This window comes from Silene latifolia, chromosome X, assembly GCF_048544455.1.
Source record: "Silene latifolia isolate original U9 population chromosome X, ASM4854445v1, whole genome shotgun sequence".
Lineage (NCBI taxonomy): Eukaryota > Viridiplantae > Streptophyta > Magnoliopsida > Caryophyllales > Caryophyllaceae > Silene > Silene latifolia.
In genome coordinates, this window is record NC_133537.1 from 18,185,035 (window position 1) to 18,191,034 (window position 6,000).

A 6,000-nucleotide genomic window follows, 5' to 3' on the forward strand; every position below is an offset into this window, starting at 1 on the left:
AATGTCAAATTTTATTTCTTTTACCTCTTATTACTACACATTATTAAAAATTTGTTTTTACAGTCAATTTAATTGTTAAATTCAATATAAAAAAGAATCTAAAAAATCGCGTTTTTGCGCGAGATCTGCACCAGTAATTATTATAAACTTAATTATTAGGATTATTTCCACTTTGGTGCCCTGAGAATTGAGGTTTGGCCCAATATTTATTTTAGGCTTATAAATCTAATACTCCGTATTACGGAGTATTATATTTTAAACATAATAAACCAATTTTTGTTTTGCAACTTTATATTATTATTCTAATTAGTATGTAATTTAATATGCTATTTTATACTTTATTAGGTTAAAAATTTAAATAATTAAGATAAAAATTGACTACTATATATTTTAGGTCACTAAAATGAGATTTTATTTAAACCTTAGGTCTAAGGTCACCAAAGTGAAATTATCTAAACATCGGGGCACTAAAATGAAATTAGCCCAAACCTTAAGGCATAAAAGTGGAAAATTTCCTAATTGTTATACTCTCTCGATACTCTCTTTAGCATCGACTCCACATTCCAGTTCAAATTTATAATACTTTGAACATATATATACTTCTATACGCGAAATTAGCAATTTGCCTCCTTAACTCTGTTCAATGGTGAAATTAAGCCCCTTAAATTTTATTTGTACCAATCAAGCCCCTTAACTTTAACAAAAAGTGAAATTCAATCCCGATTTTTATTTTTCAATTAAATTTCGACGAAAATTCATTTTATATTATATTATACAATTAATAATACATAAAAATTAATAATTTTAACTTTATTAATCTATATAAATTTAATTATTCATCTAAAGAATAAGTTTACATTCATCTATAATAAAAAAAATAAAAATATGATAAAACTTTTATAAAGTATTCTTACATTTATAATAAATTGTCTAAAAATTGTAAAATTATAAAAAATACTCATTATTAAAATTTAAAATTAATGTCGTATAAAAGTTATAAGGTTATAAAAATTAAATTTTTTATTTGATTAATTGAATTATAAAAATCAATTTTGGTGGAATTTAATGAAAAATCAAACAATGGATTTAATTTCATTTTTAGCTAAATTTAAGAGGCTTAATTGCTACAATTGAAACTGGAGGCACCTAATTTCACCATTAAACAAAGTTAAAGGGGGGTGAATTGCCACTTTCACGTACTTCTATATAAGAATATAAATCACGAAAATTAATACTCCGTATATTATACTCCCTCCATTATTTTATATATGTCATTCTCACATTTCGAGACACTCACTTCTCTTTTCAATATCTCTCAAAATAATGATATAATTTTCATAATTTTTTATAAAGTATATTTTTATATAATTGAAAATCAAAGACTTACCTCGTAAAACAAAAACGTCATATATAAAATAATGGAGGGAGTATTCATTGCTCAACAATATTTTCACAAAATAACTAAAAAGTCGAAGCAATTTACAGGGAGTAAATAAATAGAAACTTGGTGGAAGCAATGTGTTGAGTTTATGGATTCAAGTACCTAAGAGGGGGAGGGGGTGAATTAGGTACTATTTAAAAAATTTAACTTCAACTTTATTGACTTAAAGTAAGTTGTAGGATGAAAAGAGATAGAAGAATACTTCGAATAATATTGAGAAATTAAACGAGTATTAAAATGGACGTTTGCTGAAGTATGAAGGTAACAATTGTTCTGACTGTAGCTATTTGTCTCAGTTCATGAAGTAAAGACTGCAGACCAAATGTGATAGTATGTGGAACTGTTACTTCAAAAGTTAAGCAAAAGAAATACAAACGAAATAAAAAGCAGCGGAATAAAATAAATAAAATCAAACACGAGATTTTTGAATTGGTTCGGCAAGAACTCAAGTGCCTACGTCCAATCTACTTTTTATTGATTAATTTTAATTGAGTGATCTACTCCGACTACTAAAAAACCCGTATAATAAAAAGACAACAACCTACTCCGGTTGTGACACAAGTTCAAGAACTACTCCGTTCTAGAACAAGTTAACTCGCAACCTACTCCGGTTGCCAAAGAGTTAAAGACTACTTCGTCCTAAACTCTACACACAAACTTAGAACTTTAAGGATCAAGTTTCCACTAGCTTATTCTTAACAAGAATTGAGATGGACAACTTTACAAGATCAATGGTTCATAGGTGAGAGAGTTTAGTATGTTAAAGTAACAGTAGCTATGATTGTAACACTTGAAGACTTTTAAAAGCTTTGCAAAATAAAGACTCGGTTTTTAAGCTTTGAAAACAATTTTGCAAACTTAAATGAAATCTCAGAAAAAGTATTGAGGATTTGAGGGGATAAGGCACGCCTTTTATAGGGAGAGCAAGCAAGGTGGGTTGTTAGGGTTTTAAGGATCAAGGACCATCACATGCGATGAGGTTCAACCCATTCCCAAACTTGCACAAAAGAGGGTTCTTATTCAAAAGGCAAAGGAGAGAAAGAGTGTTTGAAATTATCCAAAAGAGATCATAAGTTTTCAGAAAACAAAGGGTGGAAAACAAGTCACATGATGACAAGCTTTCACAAAAATGGCAAAAAGCAATCCTTATTTTATGAAAGACCAAAGAGTCAAATTTGCACAAAGAGGAAACAATTTGAAATGATAATTACTCAAACCACTTTTTCTAGAAGGCCAAATCCTTGCAAAAAAATCTGAAAGTCATCTTTTAAAATTCAAGACGCGTAAATGACTTTTGAAAGATAAGAAGAAGTTCCAAGTGTTACGAATTAAGGCAACGGTCCAGGCTTGTGAAAGTAACAGTGGTCTTGACTGTTTCTGTTTCTTTAAAATACTCTACTTTCTAACTTGTACATTAGATGACGCTTAGGACTCAATACATTGGGTGATGAACAATTCAACACTTCTTAATCCAAGCTTGATTTAATCATAAATCCTGAAAAGGTAAACTAAGATAGCACACATTAAATGAGCATGTTATTATCAATCAAAGGAACCCAACACAATGTTTTGGGCCTCTTGGCTGGTGCACCAAAATAAATGAGAAGGAATAGAAAGTATGATGAGAGAATTATTTGATTTCAAACAATCACGGCCAGAGATTTGCATTTACGGTTCGGTGGATTAAGAAATCAAATCCTAACTCTAAGCTCAATTTACGGTTCGATGTTATACTACAAATGGGTTTTTTATTCAATCTCGAAGACAAAATAACTTAATACACACAAGCAAATTCAAGACTGTACTGAACAGCCGAACTAGGAGTTGTAGACGGATTCCGACAACTGTTAGCGCAACACCAATATATAAAGCGGCTTACTGTAAGGTGGATGTGATCATTACAAATAACTGGTGTTAACAGCTGCTATTTTATTAATGCTAGTCACCTTATCTATTAAGCTACTTGTTACTTGTTAATTTGTCGCTAATTCGCTATCAATGCTTAAGCTAAGATTATTATAGTAAGGTGATGATTAGTCTAATGCCTCAGAGAACAGAACCCTGTTTGTGATGGCGCTATAGTAAGGTGATGATTAGTCTAATGCCTCAGAGAACAGAACCCTGTTTGTGATGGCGCTAAGGCCGGATCGGACCTAGCAGACAGATTACATAGAAGTAGATGTTGGAAGTATTACTTAGTTTTGCTTCAAAAGAATCCCACATTGATAAAATATGTTGGAGTATTAGTTTATAAGTGATCTTTTGTGTTGGACTACTAGATATGTAGTGGTAAAGGGCCCGTAAAGCCACACGCGCACGCGCACGCCACGCCAGGCTTGGGCACGGGCACGCAGGCTCGGGGCTCTGGTAGAGCACCTGCGGTGCATGCCGTAGGCCGTTTTTGGAAGTACGATCACTTATTCTCTATAATATTTTTGCACAATTTCCGAAACTGATTACTCAGTCTTTTAGAGAACTGTTGCGTTTTTCATAGTCTGAAAGTGCAGTCTTAAACCTATTTACGAGACACCATTCTGGATCCTTCCTACTCTCAGTATATATACTTGCTATCTCTACTCATTTCAGAACACACAACACAACATTTCTCTCTTCTCTACCTGTCTCTCTACACTATAATTCCATAGCTGATTTTGGGCAACGTTCTGTTATTACTCCTCAATCTGAGTCTTTGTCGTACACCTTAGGCTCGGAAGTCATGTAACCCTGGGAGTTGGTTGCCAAGAGGCCGTGTGTATCGAGCGGGGCAAATTCAACTTTAGGGCAGTGATTCTTATCACGCCACTACTTCTATCTCTGCTGGTTCTGTAAGTTTTACCGTTCATTGCTTTCGTAATAGTGATACCGCCTACAGTCTAAAGTTGAATTTTAAAAAAAAAAATTACTTGCTCGTTAAAATTTTTATCGTAGGCGATATGGCTATGCCAATTTCGACTGCTTCTTTTAATCCGACTCTTATGCCTACAGTTTTTATCCCTGATATGTCAAAATTGGATTTACTTGATGGTAAAAACTATAGGATTTGGTCAGAAAAACTTGATTTTCTTTTAAGCCAGTTAAAGATAGATTATACTTTAACCAGGAATCAAGCACGTAAAAAAAAGTGAACGGGATTTTCCTGAGATAGTAAAACTTGTCGTGGCATTTTACTGCACTATATGACGGAACCTTTATTTTTAATATATAGCAAGCTTGAAACTGCTAAAGACATCTGGGACGCTCTTAAAACAAAATATGGAACAGATGATTTTGGCACTAAAAAATACGCTTGCAATAGATGGTTAAATTTCTGTATAACTGATCATAAACCTGCGTTAGATCAAGTTCATGAGTATGAGACTTTATGTGCTGATATTATCGCGGAGGGTATGAAAATATGTGAAACTTTTCAAGCTAATTGTCTACTCGAGAAACTTCCTTTGCCTTGGCAGAATTATGTGCACTCCATGAAACACAAACAAAAGGATTTCACTCTTCTTGAGTTAGTATCACACATCAAGATTGAAGAGCAAAATCGAATCCAGTTAAGAGGTAAACAAGTTGATCATTCCTCTTCCAATGCCAATCTCATTGAGACAAAAAATCGCAACAAGGGTCCTAGACGTAATAACAACAATAACCACAACAACAAGGGACCAAACCAGATCCACGGGGTGAAAAAGCAAACAGATTTTAAACCCAAAAGGCCGTTCAAAGGAGAATGCTTCACTTGTGGTGAAACGGGTCATTCCGCAAAATTCTGTCCGCAAGGATCCCAAGGAAAGTCAAAAAACAAGCATCAAGCTCATCTCACTGATGAAGTCATTGCTGCCGTTATATCCGAGGTAAATCTAGTAAGCAATATCACATAATGGGTTTTGGATACCGGAGCTACGAGTCACATATGTTGTGACAAAGAAGCGTTCAAAGAATATGTGCCAGAAACTAACGGACAATGCGTGTTCATGGGCAATTCTAGCACCACACGCGTCATTGGTAAGGGAAAGGTACAACTGAAGCTAACTTCTGGTAAAATTCTCGAACTTAATAATGTTCTTCATGTTCCAGAAATTCGTAGGAACCTTATTTCAGGGTCTCTACTTAACAAGGCCGGTATAAAACTCACTTTTGAATCCGACAAACTTGTACTCACTAGAAACAATAATTTTGTTGGAAAGGGTTTTTGTAATGGCGGGCCTTTTTGTGCTCGATGTGGTGACTAGTAATAAAAACCCCACCGCTTCCGTTTATCTTGCTGAGTCTCTTTCTTTATGGCATGCTAGATTAGGTCATATAAATGTTGATTATGTTAAAAAATTGAAACATCTTGACCTTATACATGGCTTTAGTAATACGGTTTTTGAAAAATGTGAGATATGTGTAGAGGCTAAACATTCCAGGACACCGTTTAATAAACAAGTCCATCGTGCCTCGACTCTTCTTGAATTAATCCATTCGGACTTGGGAGATTTCAGGAACACAATGAGCCGAGGAGGTAAGCGTTATTACATCACTTTTGTAGATGATTTCTCTAAATATACGAAAGTGTATTTGTTAAGTAC